The following is a 23477-nucleotide window of genomic DNA, read 5'->3' on the forward strand; positions in this document are numbered from 1 at the left end:
ATTAAATAACCGGGCATCGCACGCGTTCCACGAGGCGTCGGTCGTGTACACGACTCCGACGTAAACGTCGCGTCGGTAGTCCGCCTAGCCTTTGCCGTTGCACCGGTGGAAGTGGGCCGAGAATTATTTATACGTTGGTCGACACAGCTGATCTCCGCGTGCGCTCGCGTTCACACATCCTCCTCTGCCTTTTCTCTTTGCCACTGTATTTTTGTGCGGCGAGCCGAGAAGTGGAGATCGCTAACAGGGAGAAAGACGCCGCGACGTATAGTCGTATCTTTAACAGAGAAAAAGGATGAAAGACAGAGATGTGTTTGCCTCTTTCTATATGTGTGTCCTGCGTGTAGATGCAGAAGAACGAAAAAGCATATTCGATCTGGTGCCTGCTAGAAATAGCGACGGGCCGACTGAAATAAACGCAACGCTTCGACAAAGGGTCTCTCTTTCTCTCTCTCCTCTCTTTCTCGGTTTTCGTGACGCTATCGCCAACCCCCACCCACCCTCCGTACTTTTAGAGCTGTTTCTTTCTCTCTGGCTGCGGAGCACGCTAGCATCGTCGTAAAATTACCGGCAAATTGTTTGACAGGCCGCCTCGGCTGTTGGCCTCTCTGAGCCAAGCAGCAGCAGCAGCTTCCTTTGTCGTCGGGGAGGCTTAATTAATCGTGACGCGGAAGTTCTTCCTTTCGAGTTTCTCTCCACTACTTTCCTCGTTCTTCCTTTTCAGTCTTGCTCGCGATGAAATTTCTTCGAACGGTAGTACACAGGTTTAATGTGATCTTTTTTATCACGGTTTACCATCGTACCAGTGAATTCTAATAAATATGCATATGTATCGGCCTGTTTTTGTATTTTGCATTGTATATTCATGAGAATATTAGCAATAAGTAAGTGAGATTGTCCTGAGAAAAAGAAGCCCAAACACGACTCTATTCGGATTATTTTTCATTGAAAATCTTATACCGGGTGTACTTCGATTTTTGAATCGAGTCTAGAGAAATAGTCCGAATATGGTCAATTTGGACTCATTTTCATCGGGAAGATGTTACTTACCAAATCATAATACTTTCATCAATGTACAACGAAAATTATGGCTTTAACATTTATTTTACACCGATTTGTCGCATGTTGCGTTGATATACCACTATCGATATTCGATTGACGTACGAATTCCCGTGAAAGTATCGTATACTTTCCAATCGTAACTCCTCTCTCCAGAAAGGGGACAGAATAAGGATTGTTCGGTTCAGAACCACCGTTTTACGTAACATATGCGACAGGATACGTTTTTCTTTATTAATGAACTGCCCGGCGTAATTAACAATCGCACGGAAGAAACGAAACACGCTTTTCGACGCCTATGGTCATTATCGTCGACTACGAACGAGATTGATTTCGCAACGTCGTTGGTTACAAGTTTCAAGAGCGAAAAAAAAAGATGAATTCGGTGTCGCACGAACGCGGCCAATTAACGTCAACGCCGGTTAAATTACGGCCTCCGAAAAAGCGGAGAAAGTCGAAAATGACGGTGATGTCATTTTTGCTCCTTGTTACGAATCGATGCGATACCGAAATCGATATTATTTTAATCGTAGAATTTGCTACGATTTCGCGACGTCACGAGGAAGTGAGCAACGCCGTTCACAGGGTTTGGAAGAAGGGTCGTTCCAGTTGGCGGAGGGGAGCAGCGACAGTGGCGGTTAAAGGGTGTAATATTGACGGGCGATGACGTCACGCGGCGCCCCGTTGTCGGATTATACGCACAGCATCCCTTCTCTCTTGGCACATCCGGCCGGACGCCCACGCGCGCTTTAATGTTGCCCATGTCATGCTAAATATTGCACTTACCCTCCAACGGGATGATTAAAGTTTATTTTTACGCGGAGAATCATAATCGAGTTACAGCGGAGATGGAATAATTTTTGCGAGATTATTCACGTGGATCCGGTTTTTACTGAAACTCGTTAAAAAATATTTGATTTCCTCTTTTTCGGTTTTATATTCAGTGTTGCGAAACTGGGGAACTTTCTGCTTTTTTTTGTAATTTAACGATGAATGTCCCGTTTTAAACTGTTTATTTGTACTTTTTTATATGATTCTGTACAGTAGAGTGGATTATTTAGTACATAGAGTGTCGTAATGGATGTCATGGGCAAACCCGGAAAATGTTGACAAAATTGCATCGCAAGCGCGATTTATGCTTACAAATTGACTCAGCGCGATTGGAAACCATGACGTTAGTTTGATTGCACAAATTTAAATAAGTCAAGGAAAGTGATGAAAATTCAAATTGAATACTGACAAATTCTATTAAATTCTGTTAAACTATAATTCCATTTAAACCTATATAAATATAGTCTTTAAAGAGCAAAGTGGTTTTATTTTCAACAAATTCTTGAATGGTTGTTAGCTGCCAGTGGAAGCTATACAGTTCGACTCGGCAGACGAGATAAATCCCGGTGTTTATCAGGTCGGTTGTGATTAAACGCGAATCGTGATAAGATGAAAAAGAAATGTACAAGAAAACAATGCTGAAAGAAACAGCTGTTACTGTACAAACAATCGACGATATCGCGTGACAGCGTGCAAAGTACAAGTTTCTGTTTATCGAAAGTTCTCTTTACACTAACGTTCTCGTCTGTCGATAATGCAGACTACTGCCTTTCAATATCTTCCTATACTTTCCTCAAAAATTAATATGCACGTCTTATTAATATACCTTACTCTAATCGCCACCGTTAATGTACCGAATTACCAGTCTAGAATTGAGTTCGAATAAATGAAGCTCGTCAGACGGGATTTCTAACATCTACTTAATTCACAAAAGAATGAAAACTGTTTCTTCGTTTCACTCTGTTTACAACGTAAATACGAACTTTACTCAGACACTCGTTGCTAATTATATTCGTTCTGAAGTTATTATAAATATTTGATACGCCGTCTACTTATACACTGAAAATATTTAGTTCTTCGAATAAAACGGTATCTACAGAATTAGCGAAGCAAAGAATGCAGCCTTGAATAAAATATGACGCGCAAGGAGGTTATAGAGCGCAGCATATGGCGCAAGCTGTTTTGATGTTCCTAACCTCACTTCTCGTGTCTCGACAGAAGCCACGATAGAGAATCTATACGGTGTGCTGAACGCGTTAAGGGTGGCTCGTTCGTCGATGGAAGGAAATAAAAATAGGAAAACTTGACACCCTTAGGATTTCCGGTTTCCCTCACTAGGGGGAATATAAGCAAGAACGTGGTCACATTTCAGCGCGTCACATGACGCGCTTGTTTCTTTCGTTGAAATACACGAACGTGCACGATGTATCGAGGACTCGGATACGCGATACCAGATTAAGCGAGAAGGCAACTGTCCTACACACACGCAACACATGCACGCACAGGGACACGTATCTATGCAAAGAGATGAGGCCATTGCATAATCATTGTAAATGCACCTTGCGTTAACTCGCGCTGACGCGTTGAAATTTTCGTTCCGCTTTCGAATACGTGCACCACCTAATCGCGGGATTCAATTTACAGAACATTTGCATCGAGAATTTATGCATGTGACGTGGTGTTATTGTCTGCAAGAAATTTATTCGTCTCGAAATTGCTCCAGCTGTTGCTTGTTGTCTCTTGATATTTCAATACAACACCAAAATACACGGGTCCACTTTAAATCGTACGTAGAGTATTGCAATTTTTATAGAAATCTGTCATTGATAAATATTGTTGCACGATGAAGTACAACACTTTATACAACAAAACAAGTGGATTCGCCTGTAACAAAGTATCCAGCACATAATGGATGCGTTAAAGTGAGGAATAATTTGCAACGACATTTGATCGTGACATGCGAGTGTATAATATCGATAATTATTTACAATGATTTCAAACGCGTATATGTGTTTGCCACGACCTACATTATATAATTACGATGGTTAGTTTAGAACGTGAAGAAATGTCGAACCCGGCGAGGTTAACCATGCGAAAAGCATGATTGAACTGTAACAGTGGTACGGCAGAGGGGGGTGTTATTGTATCTCCATTTATAGGTATAACGCGTGAAGGGTATCAATGACAGTGTCATGTCAACTAAATAGAGCTGGCACATCAGTGACGCGTGGATGGTAAGAATCTGAGCTCGGTGGATTCATAACCGTAACTCGACTCGTCGTCTTCGGTGCTATCGTCTCGTTGTAAACAAACCTAAGCAGTCCAGTGTGCCTGCCGGCGCTATGTAGGTTACTATCGCAACGGTCTGCGCCTCCTCGACCCGCCTTTAAGGTCGTTTACAGCGTAACCCGAACCCACTTCTCTTCCTCTCAACATCGTCTTCCTTTACCCCTTTCTTTTTTTTTATCACTTTTTACCGTTTCTCGTAATCCTTTCGAAATGATTGCTTTCAGTGAAAAATAGACAGGTCTAGTTCACTTTGTATACAGTACAGTGAAGTCATTTCGAAGTAGAAGTGGGCAGTGATTTTCACACCGTATACGCGATCATAGGGAAAGTTTAAATTGCTACGTGAAGTTGTGAAATAAAAATCGAAAACGAGTTGGTGGTTTGAAGTAAAGCATATTTGAAAGAAAATTGTTGTAAATAAAGTCTTCGTGACCGTGCCTTAATTCCCTTTACCGTTTCAGGGAACGGCCATTGATGTAAGAATTCCAATGTTACCATTCGAGTCACACTGTTTCTCGTAACGAAACTAGACTCGATTACCCACTAGGCATCATTACCCTGCTTTCCCCTACGAGCGTATCAAGCTTATAATTTTCTGAATGATTCTATATCAAATATGAACTGTTTCTACATCAAATATGAGCTGTGAAACTGGAAAATAAAACTATATCCGTTTATAACGTAATTACATCGAACGTTTAGACTTCTTGCATACGTGATAATCTGTACATAAACTTAACCGACCGTGTAATCTCGCATACATGCTACAACACCCAAATATTTTCCCTAATCATCAAAGAAACAATAGAAGATAGTTACCATTATTAAACACATGTATTATTTGCATAATGCATTATCGCCAACGCGTTATCGTTGTTTTTCGAAAATATGTGTACAGGATGAAGGATTACCAATTTACGTCAATGCCCAGGTCTTACGCAAACATTGACGCATTGTGGTTAGACGAACGAATCGCGTGTATAGGAACGATACATCAAGCTTCAACATTTTAAATTAGAACAAGCCCGTTCGCTCTAAATCATGCACGGTTGAAATCCACGCGGATCAGTCTCGAATTTCGATGTTGAATGCCCGAAATATTAGTCGGAACGCAGTGTGGTGTCGGCCAGTATAACAAAAGGATATTCCGTGAACGAGACCATAAATACACATGTAAACGCTAGGAGACATTATAATGTGCTTGTGAATGCAAATCATCCCGTTGAATATTTATTCGCCACTTTCGCGGAGTTTCCACGACGATTTACAGCGATTCCGTGGGATATATGCGAGCGAGTCGCGCGTCATGACCGCGTAACGCGTTTTCCGCACAATTCCTCTTTCCGCCGGTGGCGCACGCGCTTACCAGCCTCGTGGCTGGTGCTGCCGATGCGCTTAGTCGGCGTTGTTAGCAGCGCCGTTAACCTGCTTCCTTGTAGTGGTGTCGTGCGGCTCGTGTATGTACACGTGCACCGCTGCACACCATGCCGCGCGCTTCAAGAATCACCGGGTGGTGGAGTGTCACGTGACGCTGCCTGGTAGGTATATAAAGACGACCGGCGGCTGTTGGAATCAGCCACTCGCGAACTGGCTCCGAGGTGCAGGCTGTACCGCGTATCTTTGATACCCCGAGGACCCCCTACAGTACGCACAATTATTTGCTTTGATACAGCGAAAGAAAGAGAGAGAGGGGAAAAAAGAGGAGAACCATTAAGAGGAAATGGCTTCGTATTGTATTTGTACACTGTCGAGGGAAAAGTGAGAAAGGAGGAGAGACTCTCCCGTACACGTGAACAGATAGCATAATCTCTGGGGAAAGACTCGTGTGCGAATTGCTTACGGTAGGTCATCGGTACCGATGACCGGTAGAGAAATGACGTAGCTTGATTACCGGCAGGCCTGATCGTCATAGAGAAATGGGCGTCGCGCATGCGCGGAACGTTGCCCCCTTCGGAAGAATGGAGAACTTCGAAGCATATGTGTTTCGCGGATGCGCATGCCTTCGACATTGTACCTCGTAGAGATCACTGAAACGTATAATTCCGAATACATAACGGAATGCATAATGAGAATATACATGTATTCATATAATATACACATAGGCAAATGTGGTATAATAAGCAGAGCGCCGACCACGACAAACGTGGCTCGTATAATACGGATTCGGAGGTCTGGCAATTATGCCGGAATTGGACTACACCGTCGACAATGGGTATAGAACAACGATTAGTCGAAACTGTATCGAACTGGACACATACTTTCGAAGCGGAAAGATCTGCTATGGTCAGGATCTCGCTTTATGCGCATGCATTTGTCGCGTCTGGTGAAACGCACGCGCGCGCGCATCCTAACAGAAAGAGAGAGAGAAACGCGTGTGTCAGAACTGTGCATCGGTTCCAAGGCCCTCTCGGAGCACTGCCTCTCGAGGATTTCAACTTCTTTTTGTCCGGCGTTCAAGGTGAACCCGTGCGGGAAAAAATTCCCGCGTCCTCCAGTCGAGACACTAACCACCGGACGGAAAATATGCTGACCCACTGACTCATAGGGGATTTCCGGCATTAGCTTGCAATTGCTACGTGCTACAGTAACTGTCTAACAACGACATCCTTAAAAGTCTCGTTCCGCCTTGCGAATTATTACATCATCTTCAAAACTAACTCTCTATCGATTCGCTATAGAACATAAACCGTCCGGTTGCCAGAATTGCTATAACATCTTTATTATGCATTCAAACGTACCGAATGCATATAACACTGGAAACTATAGATAGATGAATGTATAAAAGAATATACGTATATGCATGAACGGGACAGGCAGGGTACAGCTGTTCAAATTGAATAACTTGTCAAAATTTGTCCTGCAGTTGGAAGATTATATTAATATTGAATAATATATATGTATGCAGAAAAGAGAAATGAAGCTGTCTCTTCGTGAATAGTTAGCGAAGGCGGAACGTGCAACAGTTAATCGCGACCTAGACATCATCGTGGCTATACGAGACAGTTCTAAATTTATAACGGACGCATTGTATCCGCGTTTCTGCGGAGCTCGAGCACCGAAGGAACGTACAAACGAAGAAATGATCGGACGATTTCACGACTGCCCTAGCTGCGAGTCTGCTAATAAAAGACGTTGCGCAATCGGTGGACGTTGGTGTTGCGCCGCGGATAATAATAAGAACGTTTGTGGCCGAGCGGGGGGGGGTCCAGGAGAGACAGGGGTCTCCGTGTATCTCGATATCGTCGATGAATCGCTGTGTGCACACGCGAATGCACAAACGTAATAATTTGCCGCGCACGAGTTGTCCTAAGCCGCGCACCAGTGCGCGCCACCGATGCAACGAAATCGAAGAGAAACTCCACTGTAGTACGTTATTTACGGGCTTCTTTCGAGCAACCAGTTTACTAGTTTGATGCTTTTGGAAGCTTTGGGAAACGTGTGCGCGCACGCCCTGTCGTTCTCTCGTTTCGTACTGTCTCTAGTATCTTTTTATCTGTTCTTTTACTTATCTGTAAAAAGCATGTGCTTCACATCGGACGCCATCTTGCTTTCGCCAGATGGCAGTGCGTTTCCATCACTAGCGTTCATTTTCAACAAACGACGAAACGTTTTCAGAAGGCATCATGAACGCGAAGGACGGAAACGTAGTCACGTTAATTAAAACGTGAAACCTTCATCACGATACTGGCAGCTGTGCAGTATCGTTTCGCGGAGAAACACGAGCTTAACGTGAATACTAATCGTCGCGAGCCCCTTTTGCCACAGCCATACTCCCGGACTCGTCGTCCGTGGTCTGCCTTTCTCGCGTCCCTGTCTCGATTTTACCAGTAGAAAGGAAAGGTCGCTTGGGGATAGACAGATGAGACGGAGATACCATGAAGGTATATCGGGGAACGACTTTCCGACAGTCGTTAGCCGTGATAGATGGTAACCAGTATACCGGCTCCAGCATGGCCACTATGTTCTCTCTCTCTCTCTCTCATTCGAGTTCTCTCTCTCATGCGAGCTCTCTCTCTCTCGCGCGCGCGCTCTCCTTCTCTCTGGTTCGTCTAGCAAAGGCGTGGAGTCACGAGAAATCCGATCGTAATTACTTCCGGCTCGCCGAGGCCTTCTAGGGAATGCTGAGAAAACGGAAATTCACTTTCTTTACCTTGGCATCGTACCTCTGTCCGTGCGCCTCTATCTTCGTTTTCTTTCTCTGTCTTTCTTTCTCTCTTTCTGTCTCCCTCTTTAAATGACCTGTGCCTGAATACACCGGTGTGTAGTTGTGTTGGTTCGTCGTGATACATCGACGGCTCGTTTTACGAAGTGTTCAGGGTCGCATACGCACGGGACACCTGCATATATCTGGTATTGTCTTTTCTCGACTTTCATAACCGCAGACACGTATCTGTGTGTAATCGTGCAAATAATTATTATCATCCATCAGCTATTAATCGCTTTATCGCCTGTTCACTCGTGGTAAAAGACGATTGCTGTACATTGTTAAGCAGTTAAGGTATTATATTTAGAAGATTGCTCCTTGAATTGATTTGGCACTCGATCGAAATTATTCGAAATATTATTTTGGACCGCGTTTCTTCGATGACCAAGAGTTGGAATCGTATACCTTTCATCGTGGGGCAATCGTTTATCCTGAGGTATTTAGAGTGGAATTCGAAAGTAAAAATATTACCGAACGCTGACATTTCCAACGCCATCTGTTTGCTGTTCACCGGTTTACGATAGATTTTACGAGGGGTCGCTTTTCAAAGCGTATTTTCATAGACGCTGATATATAACCTATAAGCGTAAATAACGCGAAACCTGTTTTTCAGTTTTAAACGCTCCGCAATCGAAAACGTTGAAAACAAAAATTAATTTTATTTATTCACGATCTTGCAGCCGTTACTGCCTGACGGAAAGCAATCAATTATATCTGTTGTTTGTGACGTAAAGGTTCTCGGTAAAAGTGACGAGGATAAACGTGTATACATCATGGCGGCAGTGTATTTAAACTTTTCCTTTATATTCCTCTGTTCGGTTGAAATAACCATAAATATGCATTTTGCGTAGTCTTTCCGAGTGTGTAATTTTACCCCATTTCTTTGCTCGACGAGGCGGCTTTCGAGCCACGTTCATTTGAAACGAAGTTAATATCGTTTATTCCAGACGGTAGAACGCGTAAAGCTGTACTGTCTGTCCGCTAATGCGGCAAAGGTGTTTCGCGACAAAATTCAAAGGAAAAAAAAAGCGTATGCGGTTCTTATTAAATAACTTTAATGCCGTTCCACGTTTTAAGCGACAGAAAATGGTCTTTTGTAACCAAGTGGAACGCGGGTACGTAAAACTTGCGCCCTGTCCTTTTCCCTGCCCACTGTCTGTCTCGTTTCCCCCTCCTTTTCGTTCCCCTTCTTCCTCGTCAACATTACGCTCGGCTTGGCAAACAGCGACAGGCACGGGCATACGAAGGACGTACCCACATAGATTCAGCTTACATGCACACACTTGCGCCAACACATCTATATCTACTTCAAAAGCCATTGAACGTGCGTTAGCTCTATTTCCTTCTGTCTCTCGCATCCTCTCGCTTCCACCTTTGCTCACTCTCTCGTTCACGCTAGCTGGCTCCACTGGTAGGATAGAAAGAGACAACGTTAACGACCGCTCGAGACTCGAGGCGATCGTTTTCATCGAATGCTTCGGATCATATGTATCATTTGGCTGTTTAAGTTGTTTTCTATTTTTACTTGTGTTTTGGCGTTTAACCACGCGAGAGGGAAACCAATTGTATCTAATTCGTCGCCTGATTGTTACTTTTTTAACAACGCGGTGAAAATTGTTGGAATCGTACGATTCGAAGAGAGGTTAGGATTTTATTCAATTGGACACCATTCTTCGATCATATTGGTTTATGATACACTCTACAACGCTGGGTAATTAATGATTTGATAAAATTTAAATGAATTTTTTTAATATTTTTATATAACCTTCAGTTCTAAATTTGGCCGTGATTCCTCGAGTTCATTCTTGGTATATTGTTTTTGTCGTAACTGGTTCTTCATCTTTGTTCCCCGTTCATAATGAATAGCAGTGGATTAGCAGTCTCTCTTCAGGCGACGTTTCCGCAGTTTGCAGCTAATATCGCATATTCCACGAATATTGAAATAGGTTTAGTGGAATATGTATTCATCAGGGTACGTAATCCGTGATAAAGGTGTTGAATGGAAAAAGATCACTGTGGTCAACTTCCTTTCAGTTCGTTATCGATAAATACATACTTCACGAAGTAAGGATTTCCTTTGAACGTTACATAAAGTACAAAGAAAAATAATTTAACAAATACTCTTGAATCCAACATGCGTACTAATACAAAGAGACTAATTGAAGTGTTTCTGTACTACAAGAAAGTGTCAATGTTTAAATTGCAATAACCAAGTCGTTGTAAATAGCAAGCACAGCATCAAGAACGAGTCTCGATCGGTCATTATCAAAAGACAAAGAGTGAAATAAAGTTTGAAATACAAAGAAGGGAGAAACAAGCTTCGCTATCGTTCTCCACAAAAACAAGTATATTTGGCTAAGCCACGATAACGTACCTTCTTTAATACGGTTTCATATTTCGTCATATAACACGCAACTATCTGTTCACGCGTATTCGTTGAAATCAAGCGTTGCAGCTTGCAACTCTACTTCGAATACACGAATCACGAGCATGAAACCGACAGCACGTAACCAAACAGATCGATAACATCGAGATAGGGAATACTTTGATGTCACATGTATAACCTATGCTGCGCGAGGACGTAATTGAATGCGACATCTGTGCATTCGGACAAAGCGTGCTATTCGCATGGTTCCTGCGATCCTTACAACGATCACAGCAGGTACACAGAGGAATTTCTTTGTTTTTTATCCTACGTGTTTTCATTATCACCCCCTGGATGACGTCAACGTGTGATTACGAACTACACATTCGACGAGAGTTGACATTACGATTCCCGGGTGTTTCGTACGCTTTGGCAAACGGAAGATTTTGGCCGAGGAGCGTTGACCTGCTCGACGTTACCATACGTTGGTAAATTCATGAGTGCACCGTGACGAACGAAATTATCCGTTGCGCTTGGATATACGAGGAGATAACGATTGTTTTCGGCAAGCGCGCACCTAACCTCCAATTTGCACAATTAATTGTTACGATATATAGACTTTTATTACACATTTCTCTTTGCTTTTTTAAATATAATTTGAACATTTGAAATATCAAGAAAGGGATAACGACGTTCGAGAAATTATCCAAACATACAGATATCATATAACGAAATATTTTCTCCGCGAGTATACACGAATTCTTGAAACCGGAATTTATCGGTCGGCCATTCACGGTATCCATTGCAGATGTTTGCGAGTGTACAATCGAAGATAACCTCGTTCGTTTGAATTTTCGCGTGTGAAGTTTCGGTTTGTAAAGGTTTTATCGGTGGAACGGCCCCTTCTTCTCGTCGATCCATGGGAAGAAGAAGGTCTCTGGTGGGTTTACGTCACAGTCATGTGGCCGACGACGAAATATAAAAGGCGTACACCGGGGCCGACACGAATTGAATTGCAAAGAGCCCCGGCAGACTGACGCGTTGAATCCTTTTAACCCCTCGTCGGGTCATCGATAATCTTTTTTCTTATTATTTCCCACGGCGTGTATTGCATCCTCAGCCTCCTCCTCTTCTTCTTCTTCTTCTTCTTCTTCTTCCTCAAGCTATTGCCTGGATGGAACCTTCTCCTCCTACTTGATTAATTCGCTCAATTTAGATCGCGCTGTGCACACCCCGTTAGGAAAGACGTTTCGCTTCCAATAAACTCTTCCATCGTCTGAATTACTCCATTTCGCTCGGAGTTTATTAGGTGGAAAAACGAGCGGGTTGGAATGACTACGAAAATTGCAACACTCGAAAAAAATCAATATAGAACCGGTAATTAGCGACGATATTTTATCATTATACCCATGAGAATTGGTCGATGACCGTTACTCAATAACAATTATCATACATTATTCATTATATGCTAATTGTTAGTCATTACTGTTACATCATTATTGGTGTACGTGCGTGTTACGAATGGCACTATTAATTCCGGTGGACGCGAACACGAGCGAACGTGGCGATTGAAATTCTTCGTAACGTAAATTTCAAATTTCCGCAAATGTCGAGTAGGAGTGTAGGCCGAGAAATATGTTGTAGGTTGGCGTTTTTCTCTCGCGATAACGATCGACGGTAAATCATTTTTCCAGTCATTTTATGCGTCATATCCTATTCTGTTTGGTTTTATTTTAAACCGCGAGGGGTGTGCAGAGGGTTTCTCGAGCATTGTTTCGTTATAATTGCGGACTGTAAAAATACTGCGTGTCGTTAATTGTTAGTTGCAGTGTTAAGAAACACGTGTTTCGATTGTCGTGAAGAAAAATATTCCTCGGCCAGCTCGATTTCTTTTATTTTCATTATTCCAGACTGGAAAAGTATATCGCGTGTTTAAACTTCGTTTAAACGTTTTACAATTGGGTATAATTATAGAGAACTTGTACGTTGTTATTATATTTCGAGTGATAATGTGATTGACGATTTTTTTTTTTTTTTTTTAAGCTATCAGTTACTAAAAAGAAGGATAACGTCGACGATAAGTTATTTGCGTTAAAATGCTATCGTACGATAACCGTATCTGATTTCTGACTGCTCTTCAACGTTTGTGTCTGTTACTTGATACTCGAATTGGCGAATTTCAAAATATCGGTCGTTTTTAACGTAAGTGAAAAGCAGCTGGAAATATGAAATTTCGAAATATTTTAATGTTGGAATATTTATGTTCTCTGTTAAACAAGCTTTCAGTAGTCATAGCGAAATTAATAAGTATATATAAATACATAACGGTATTTAGTTGACCGATAATTAGCGATTTATTATCGTATTAATTATTTGGTTGAAATTTCGCAGGATATTTATTACTTTATTCGATGTGTATCGAGCACGAAATTTGCGCTCGAGTTATTACCGCGACGGTCATACTTTTTCGTGTTGCTTCTAATTATTATTTTCTGTTTAAATAAATCAACGGAGGTTATCGCGTAACACCCGATAACACGGCGATAAAACGGGAAGAAAAGACGGGAAAGTGTGCCGCGAAAAGTCATGTAATTGCGTCAAGACTGAAAACCAATTCGTTTTTCGCGCATCCGTAATTACGTGGACACCTCACAAGTAACAGCTGACAAGCGGCGCTTTTACTCACGCGAGATTGCCAATTACGCATTTCCTTTCTTCGATATAATTCGGGTGCTTCCTGAATGAATCATTCGGCAATTTCTTTGGCAACGTGAAACAACTTTCGGATTTGCAAAGTTTTAAATATTCAAAGTTTCAGATACTCAGAAGTTCAAATATTCGAAAGTTCAAATATCCGAAAGTTTAAATATTGAAAAGTTTAAATATTGAAATTTTCAAATTTTCAAATATTCAGATATTCAAATATATAAAGTTTCAAATATTGAAATTTTCAAATTTTCAAATATTCAAAGTTTCAAAATTTCAAATATTCAGTTTCCAATATCCAAAATTTCAAATTTTCAAATATTTGAAGTTTCAAGTCTTCGAAGTTTCAAATTCTCAAATTTTCAAAGTTTCACATTTTCAAACATTCAAACCTTCAGATATTTAAACACACGGACTTCGTTTAGATTCACTTCAAACTCCCATCACCAAAGTACACCAATTAATACTTTTCGTCCAGCGAGTTAGTTCTTATCGACAAATACCGGGCGAAAAAACGAATGTGCGCATCGGTGGTCGTGGCACACAGTATCGTGACGCGAGCACGCGGAACCCCGACCTCGAGGTAGCGCCAAATTTGGCCGACTCGCAGTTGGAATCGGCAACCTACTGACACACTAATCGGCGCATCGACGAGCGCCGTCATGAAATCTCGTTCGCTCGAGACCGAATTAGGCGACCGTGCAAAATGACTTGTTCTCAGACTGAAACCGTGTACGATGATGCAACTTCTCCTTCGGACTAATTACGTCTGGTGTTGCAACCCTCCATGCTGGAAGGAATAACTGTTAAGATCAGTGTGATCGTTTGACCTGATTTGACCATTCTTAACATTCGTTCCAAGTACAATCTCATTTTAAAACCGTAAATATAGAAGAAATTTAATAATTCAAAAATAAACTCATATTTGTTGAACTAAAAATATTAAACTCTATGAACGATTCAAATCTCAAGCTATTCCCTGTACTTGTTTCTCCTATGAATTAACTTTCTTGTTCTCGCTAAATGAGCTGTATCATCGCATACCCGATCGGTGCCAAATCTTTCTGTAGTCAAAACATACCAATTGGTTGAGTGCTCTAATGCTCTATCATTTCCTTCTAATGTACATACCTAATTAAAGCAATCCTATTTATATTCTACTGCAGTGTAGCTGCATCGAACAATATCTAGTTTCTTTTAATAACCAGGGATCACATTTCCCCGTCTAATATAACACTCCTAACATTACTCTCGGTACAAACGAGACAAATTACCAAATAAAAATTCCTCGCTCGCAAGATTCCCAACGAAGAACAAAAAAAATTTCACGTTCTATTCTTAAACTCTCCTCGCAACCCTCCGCGAAGCGACTCCACAGTTCCTCAAAAACTCGCGTCCTTCAGGCACACACGCGAGAGGGACGCGAGCGAGAGATCGTCACCCTCTAAGGAAGTCGCGGCAAAAACTCGCGGAGTGATTGTAGAATCGGATCGTCCCGAAAGGGAAATTCAGTTCGGCGCGACGATGCTATCCTTATCTCGGTCAGATTTCAGGGCGCAGCCGTACGGAACGAACGAACGGGGAACAGGCGAAAACGAGCAAAGACAGTCCGCAACAGCTGACTGGAAATCGGTTGGCGTGTGCACGATGGTTGGAAAAGCGTACGAGGCGATTTTAGATGCCACTTAACGGCGGCCGATCGTGCATCGGATAACTCAGAAAACGCATTATTTATAGAATCCTCTCTCTCTCTCTCTCTCTCTCTGTTTCTGCGACCGCGTGACGAGGTGAATCACACGCCGCCACGCGAACAAGAAAAGAGAGAGAGCCAAGCGATGCTCACGACGTCCAGCCGCGAGAGACTTCGCGTATACACGTCGCGTTCCTACCCCCCGCGTCCTCCTTTCGTACGAATTCCTTCCTCATTACGTATCTGTTACGTGGCAGAGAATTTTGGTGTTCGACGCGACGGAACCCGGCCGAAAGTGGGCCGTCCTGATCGCGCCGCGACACGGGGGGAAAGCACACGCTGCTGTTCCTTCGAGGCGCTATAGCCTGCGCCGATGTTTCGCGCGCTCAAGGACACACTGCAGCGCTACCCCCACCATGCGGCGTTCGGTTACGTCGCTTGGGGTTGTAATCGTATTAGGAATTGGTATTTCACTATATAATTCGAATATATACAGTTTGTAAATGAAAATTAGTTTATTGAGTATTTTAACTGGTCTGTTTAAGTGAAATAGAAATTCGTCGGGATTAAGTGTGAAAGGAATTTCATGGAAGTACAGGTGGAATGTGATTTGACGAGTAAACGCGAGGGGATGGAAGATAAAGTACAAATGTAGCAAACAAAGTTAAGCTATATAAAGAGACTATAAAAATGAAAATCGCTTTTAATGTACCCCGTAATTAGACTTGTATCCTTGAACCATATGAGTTTCTTAAATCTAATAATATACGAGTGAATAAATGATTCTCGTATGCTACATAATTCCGAGTATACTTAATTATCGTTCACAGTGCTTAAGTCGTTTAATACAATACTGGAAGCTCGGGGCTGTGTTATCGTGAAAAGATAATTGTTACTTGTAACCGTTTCAGATTCACGACTTTTTCAAGCGTAATTAAATTCACGTCGCCGTAATCTCTTCTCGCGATTTCTTATCGCTCTATTGCGATGCAATTAAATAACACGCGAGGTCCAATAAATCAATCGTCCGAAGTGGTAATCATTTTTCCCCCCGGTTACACTTAACTTCTTATCTGATTAACAGAAACGAGTAAGAAGAAAAGTAAGAAAGGAGAAGAAAAAAGAAAATCACGTCAGAGAGCGAAATAATTGAACGATTGGTCGGGACTTGGGTCCAACGATTCCAAACGATTGGTATGAATGGTTCTCGGAAAATCACGTCATCGATATAACGATTTACCTCGTCGAGCGGTTTTCTTCTCATCCGTTTGCTTTTCCAACCTGACCTGCCCTTGGCCACCGCGAAACACGCGAAACTTACACAATTGTATACGCGAAAATAAGTCCAGAAAGAAAGTGTACATATACGCAAGGTTCGTAACGTGGACGAAGAGGCAAAAAAATATGAACATTTCGATTGGGGGAAAGAACAATATTTGCTCAGCACTTTATCCACCGCGAATGCAAATGAAACTGCCTTATCGCGCCTGCGCAAACAAATGTGCTTATTAATGCGACAGTGTAACGATATACGTGCAACTTTGTTAATCTTCCACGATATAAATATTTCCGAAAGTATTCGACGGAATCGGACGATTTGATACGTATTAAATGTCGAGCCATCTGACACAGATCCGCACAAATCCGTGAATTTCACGCGTTCGCGTTTCCGAACCGGTGAAATGACGGAATTTCGATGAAGTACCGGTAAAAATGAAATTACTTGTCACTCGCTTCGGCCCCTATTCCAGAATGCTTGAAAAGCAGAGTGAAATTAACGAACCTGTCAACACAGATCATTCTATTTTTTCATTCATAGTTCCTCAACATGAAAATCACGTTTCGTTCTTTCTAATTAGATTAGTCAATTTTCCTAAATTCTGAAATTAATGGAATCGTTTGTGAGGAAATCCGTCCGGAAGACGGTGAAGCGAGCACCTTGAAGACAGGCCCAGCGCGCTCGGTGGGGCCGACTCGCCCCTTTGGGTTTCTCCCTGGGCCTGTTCGCGTAGGGGTGGACACGGATCGGCAGGACGACGCGTACACACTCTTTGCGAGACCGTTGAACGCGTACCTTTTGCGAACGACGCTCAGACAACGCGGGAATAGTCTTCGTGTAAAATACACTGTTGCGAGAACGTAGAAACGTTTAATTAATTTTACGCCCACCCTACTCCGAGTTTAGAGTACTTTCTAACACGTTGTACCACGTTAGAGAATAACTGATAGTGAAAATGCCGAGGACAGATGAAAATACACATAGTGAACACAATTTATTTTCATAAATGTCCTTAAATTTTCTCACCATCTTTCCCCACGATTCTGTCAGATAATACAATCCAGATAGAATATGTCACGGCTGGTAGGTTTGAGAGGGGCGCCGTTATTACAGATAAAAGTAAGAGAAGAAGACGAGGGAGGGATCTTGATCCCTTGGATGAATGGGCTAGTAAACGGTTTGTTTGGAGTAGGCGATTGCGTGCCAACACGCGTGTGAACCGAGCGCAATAGTAAATCTTGAGTGCTCTGGTGGAGTTCTAGTAGGAGATCCACCGTGGTAGTTGAAGGAGTTCTGTAATAAAGAAGTTTGATGGCTGCTGGCCTCTGTTCTTCCTTCCCTCTTGCTCCCTACTTATTTTCCCTTTCTTCGCGATCCCACTTGTCTCTCGCCCCCTCTGTCTCTTCTCGCGTGTTTCACTTCAGATTTATCTGTTTGTTACTTCATCATTGCGCGAGCAATCATAAAAGTGGAAGCGGATCTTCTTTTTTATTGCGCACAGCGCGCGGGGGAATTCTACGTTTCGAGAAAGGCTCTCCCCGTGTGAATTCTGAACGCGCGGGACACACCTGGTGCACTCGAGAACGAGCTTACGGTTATGCTAAAAGCTCTTGGTTCCTTGATGGTGTTATACATGCGTTGCTCGCCGGAATATGTGCTAAGTGATCAGATATTTGAATAATGTATAGAAAGAAAGAGAAGATCACCGATGGAGAAATGAATTTTCTGAGAGAGTATCGGTGCAATCTCTTGTTTCCCTAAGTGACATAAAAGGTCACTGTTTATACAAGCAACAGAGACAATATAATCGACAGTTATTCTCCCGATTAGCGATTGTTTGCCGGCGTGTATCGCGTGTTTCACTAGAGAATATCTCGCCGGGGAGACTACTGTAAACATCCAATTTAACGGCCATTAAGATCAATCGTTTCCTGCTTATTCGTAGTGGAGTTTTAATTAGCCAAACATCGTTCTTCGTGAAATCTTACGTATTAATGTTTCCTTAAGTAGTACAATTCGATCTAGTTTCTTGTTCTAACCTGACTTCCGTTTCACGGTGTCGTGTGTTGCAAAACATGCTCTAAATACGTTAACAACTTGCAAATAACTTATATTCGTAATAAAATTTCATTTTAATCTACTTGACGTAGAATCGTAAAATACCGGTAGTTCCTGCCTTTGCGAATTAATTGGTTCTTGTTCGTAAATCGGGAATTCGTAAAACGGGAGGATTGTTCTAAGTGATTAGTTACGTGTTGTGTGATTCCCCGTAGAATTGAAAATAAAAATTCCGATGTAAACGAACCGTAAAGATAAAAATTCGTAAAGGAAGGACTACCTGTGCTCTAATTTCTAATTCCATGTCAAACAAATGCTTCATCGACTCGTTTCAATTCTCATCGAGAGATATTCGCAAATAAATTCTTCATCGGCTCGGTTCAGTTATCATCGAGAAATATTCGTAGACTCATTTCAATTCTCATCGAGAAATATTCGTGGGTGAATTCTTTATCGACTCATTTCAGTTATCGATAAATATTCATCGACTGATTTCAATTATCATCGAAAACTATTCATCGACTGTTTCAATTTTCATCGAAAACTATTGCAATTATCACTGAGAAATATTCGTGGGTGAATTCTTCATCGACTCGTTTCAATTCACATCGAGAGATATTCGCAAATAAATTCTTCATCGACTCGTTTCAGTTATCATCGAGAAATATTCGTAGACTCATTTCAATTCTCATCGAGAAATATTCGTGGGTGAATTCTTCATCGACTGATTTCAATTATCGATAAATATTCATCGACTGATTTCAATTATCATCGAAAACTATTCATCGACTGTTTCAATTTTCATCGAAAAATTATTCATCGACTGTTTCAATTTTCATCGAGAAACATTCGTAGACTTATTTCAATTCTCATCGAGAAATATTCGTGGGTGAATTCTTCGTCGACTCGTTTCAATTCGCAGCGAAAGATATTCGTGGATAAATTCTTCATCGACTGATTTCAATTATCGACAAATATTCATCGACTGATTTCAATTATCATCGAAAACTATTCATTGACTGTTTCAATTATCATCGAGAAATATACGCGAATAAATTCTTCACCGACTCGTTTCAATTATCAACCCAAAATTATTCGCGGTTCCAAGATAAACAAGGCTAGAGGGAGACCAGTCGCGTGAAATCTCAGAAAATTCGTCGTCGCCCATATGGCGGATGAGAATAGCGATAGAGAAAAAAGAGAAAAGGCTGTCCACGCGACCGCTCACGAGAGGGTCAATTAACATTCAGATGTATATCGAGCAAAGAGGGAGACCAGTCGCGTGAAATCTCAGAAAATTCGTCGTCGCCCATATGGCGGATGAGAATAGCGATAGAGAAAAGAGAGAAGAAAAGGCTGTCCACGCGACCGCTCACGAGAGGGTCAATTAACATTCAGATGTATATCGAGCATACAACGGCTGCGTGCAGCGAGCGGATCACGTGTCGAAGTGCGTGCGCGTCCCTGTCCACACGAAGGCGGCTCTCGTCTAAATTGTGCCGCGTACCCAAATCGACTTCATTCCGCATGCGACCAGCGAACATACCGTGGACGTCGTCGCGTTTCGCGGCGATTATCGGGAGCACACTGTGTATATGTACTCCAGTTGCCACGTGCGCACCGCACTCGTTCCTTCGCTCCATTTTCGGCCCTGTTCCCACGTATGGAGCGTGGCAGCCTGATCTAGAAAAAGATCCGCGGAGTTCGGAATTTTTAGAGCACACGCGAGCAAAGAGGAAAGATCGTTTAGGTTGCGTGCATCTGCAAATTCCGACTATCTCGGTTGATTGTAAATTATACGGATTAGATTTGCTTGGTGATGTTTAACAGAGAACTTGTTTGATTACCTCGCGAGAGAGTACACTGTGCTGCAATACGGGGATTTTCTTGAAATTAACCCTTTAACACTCGTATTTTTCTCAACTTGGTACGCCAAAAATGATGGCGTTCGATTTTCTTCTTTTTTTTTATTATTTTCTTACTTGTGATAAGGTAACATGGAAAGTGAGAGAAAATAATTTTTTAAAATTGCACTTTTTCGACGATTGCACGTGCGAAACACGGGCTTGAGTATTGAAGGGTTAAGTAGACAAATTTATGACAGTGTAACATGGAAAGTGAAGGAACATAATTTTTAAAAAATCCCACTTTTTCGACGATTAGTTGTACACGTGTGAAACACGTGCTCGAGTATTAAAGGGTTAAGCAGAAAAAAAAAATGAGATTTATCTCGAAATGTGTTGTTCAGAATTATTTGCACAGTCGACGATTATGAATAAAAAATTGATACAATCCTTACGATACGTTTAATTTGTAATTGTTAATATACACTTATCATTATTGCGTTTCGAAGAACAGCGAACGTGTGTTGAAAAAATTTCTAAAGCGACAAGTTTCAGCAGAAGTAGGCTCTCGTAACCCATTTCATTATCTGTATGAATAACATTAGCATATATAAACTCCAGTTTCTTCTACACACGTCTTTCTCGAGTCCTCGGGTTGAAATTTTCGTCAGTGTATTTTTCTTTTTTTTACCCGAGCACGATATTTGCGTTCCACGGAAACGATTACGATCTTCAACAATTTCTTCCGACTAATCTCCTCCGTTTTGTGAAGGAGATCATTCTCCGCGTTCTTTCGCCGGAAGAAAGGAAAGGAGTAAAATAGAACAGCACGGAATTAACGTTCGAGTATGACGTTCCATTAGAGAGTCTATTAGAGACGTAAATCCTTTCGGGCAAATTTCGTCAGGCATTAACCTAAGAACATTGGCAAACTTTCTCGAAACGATGAATACTCGATAATCCTCTTTCGGCCCGTCGTTCGATGGCTTACAATATTAGCTGAAAGTAGACGTCTTTGTGGACGTTGTTTGAGGTCACCGGTAGAGAAGAGATGAACGAAAGCACGGAAAATCGGGGAGCACGTCAATAGTGGTGGAGTATAATAGGGGAAAAATGTCGCAGAACCGTAAAGGGGTTAACTCGTTACTCGGTTTCACCCTGTGCTTGCTTTTAGTATTCCGGGAACGTCGACCTATCGCATAAATTACTCTTGACTAATTTGTAAGCTGTTCCAAAAAATATCGAAGAAACACTATTTTCCATAGAAAAAAAGAAATTTCGAAATAAAGAATTATACATATTCTCGTTAAAATATTTCTCATTACAATAACCAAAGTGGTTTGACAATCTATTAACCCTTTGAGCACATTTCTAAAAAGCAGAAATTTCGTTTCAAAAGAACAAAATCGAAGATCTTTGCATATTTATTAATTTTCATTTGTTTATTAATCTGCTTTATTTCGATATAAATAAAGTTTGAATGGAATTACGGTGCACTTTGTGAACGTCGTCGGCAGAGTGCAAAGGGTTAAATCTGAGAAAAAACCATGGAACAGAAATCACCGTTAAAACGCCACGATAATCACGGTGTGCCATTTGTTATTCGATTGTACGAGTTCATCGATGATCAATCTCCCCGGCGATTTACGCAATCCTCGAACACGCTCGTTCCATCAGGAGGTATTGAAAAGAGAAATGGAAGAATAGCGGTGTTGCTCCACGGGAGCAACGCAGAAGTTGATCATTTTCCACGGAATCGTACCGTTCCCCGTTCTGTATTCGACGGAACAAATTCTTCTATTTACCTGATTCCCTTTCGACGATATCGCGTATCGTCCCGCTCGTCGCGCATTCGCGCACACGCCTTCGGCCACTTTCTAACCTAATTCCGTGTATTACTTGCCACACCGCCGGTGTATTAGGCAATTCCACGATCGATACTGGGTCTAGGTCCCTTTCAGCAGAGGAATACTAATTCGACGCGTCGAAGTCTGTTGAAAATGTCACGCGTGACCGTCGTTTCTCACCTGCGAAGCAATTTCGAGGGAAATCAAATTGCGTTGGCGGCACTGTGAAAATTGTCGCGTGTAGGCAGTAGGTGTACGTTTAGCTCGGAATGAACGAAGATGATTGACAACGCGAGTTTCAATGACGGATAATAAAATGGCAATAAATGTGGATACGTGAGCTTGTTCCTTACGACACTCGGAACTCTCGCTGGAAACTTTATGGACTCTAACGCTGTTTCTTGCTCTGAAGGGAACTTCTTCTCACTTGTATGTGTGTGTGTATCTGTATAGGTAGACAGTGGTAATGTAATAATTACGACGATTTCTTGTGCCTAGTACGGTGCTCAGGTCATTTTTGACCCAGCGCCAATTTTTGCCGTTTCGACCCCTTGACGGGTGATTTCTTTTCCTGACTATCCATCTGAGCGTCGGTTGTTTACCGTTTTGGTACTATGTTAACCACTTAACAGTCGTATTTTCGCGAGACAGGGTGACCAGAAATTGTCAGATTTTGTTTTTACATTTTATTAGAAAATAATTACCAACTAATATTAAAACAATTTATCAATTAAAACAAAATATCAGGTTTATGTTTCCTTAACGTTGTATTGAAAATTTATCGTCTAGGTTCATATAGCGTGCTGATGATAGAAATCGGGTCTTTTTTGACCCAAAGACACCGAGTGTACAGTCAAATGGAAGAAATTAGCACGAGTAGTATATCTAGAACGTTACCGTCATATTCCTCCTCTAAATTTCGCAATGTGTACTTGTTGAATACATTAGAAACTGATAAGGCTGAAAGGTAACTTGGTTCAGTTTCACAGGATTTGATATACATCATCGAATAGGAAACGAGAAAGGTAATACCAACTAGTCTAATCACTATTAACAGATCAACACCGATACACCTTCGTCCATTAGTTTCTCATTAATCTCGCCACAAATCTTATCGTTCTAACTTTCTCTTTTCCAAATGTTATCCTCGAGTCAAACGGAAACCTCATCAACGCCTGTCGGACTCGAACCAAAATGGCCGACTTCCCACGAAATCTCCATCTGTATCTTTGGAAAACAACACACACACACACACGACAGAACCAACATTGATCTAACAAACAGTTCAATATTTTCTAGCCATAA

The 23477-nt window shown here is 41.8% G+C and overlaps 1 protein-coding gene across 4 annotated transcripts in view; it reads left to right on the forward strand.

Moving 5' to 3' along the window:
- Window positions 1–23477, forward strand: part of LOC108578782 (RNA polymerase II elongation factor ELL) — a 178143-nt gene that overhangs the window by 112386 nt on the left and 42280 nt on the right. Inside the window, exon 1 of one of the 4 annotated variants that reach the window (XM_017942177.1) lies at window positions 8469–8529. The exons of the other annotated variants lie outside the window; for them this stretch is intronic. The gene's annotated coding sequence lies outside the window, so the exon portion shown is untranslated. Of the gene's footprint in view, window positions 1–8468; window positions 8530–23477 lie in introns of those variants that run through there. 4 annotated transcript variants of the gene reach the window in all.

Source organism: Habropoda laboriosa, unplaced genomic scaffold (assembly GCF_001263275.1).
Source record: "Habropoda laboriosa isolate 0110345459 unplaced genomic scaffold, ASM126327v1 scaffold28, whole genome shotgun sequence".
NCBI lineage: Eukaryota > Metazoa > Arthropoda > Insecta > Hymenoptera > Apidae > Habropoda > Habropoda laboriosa.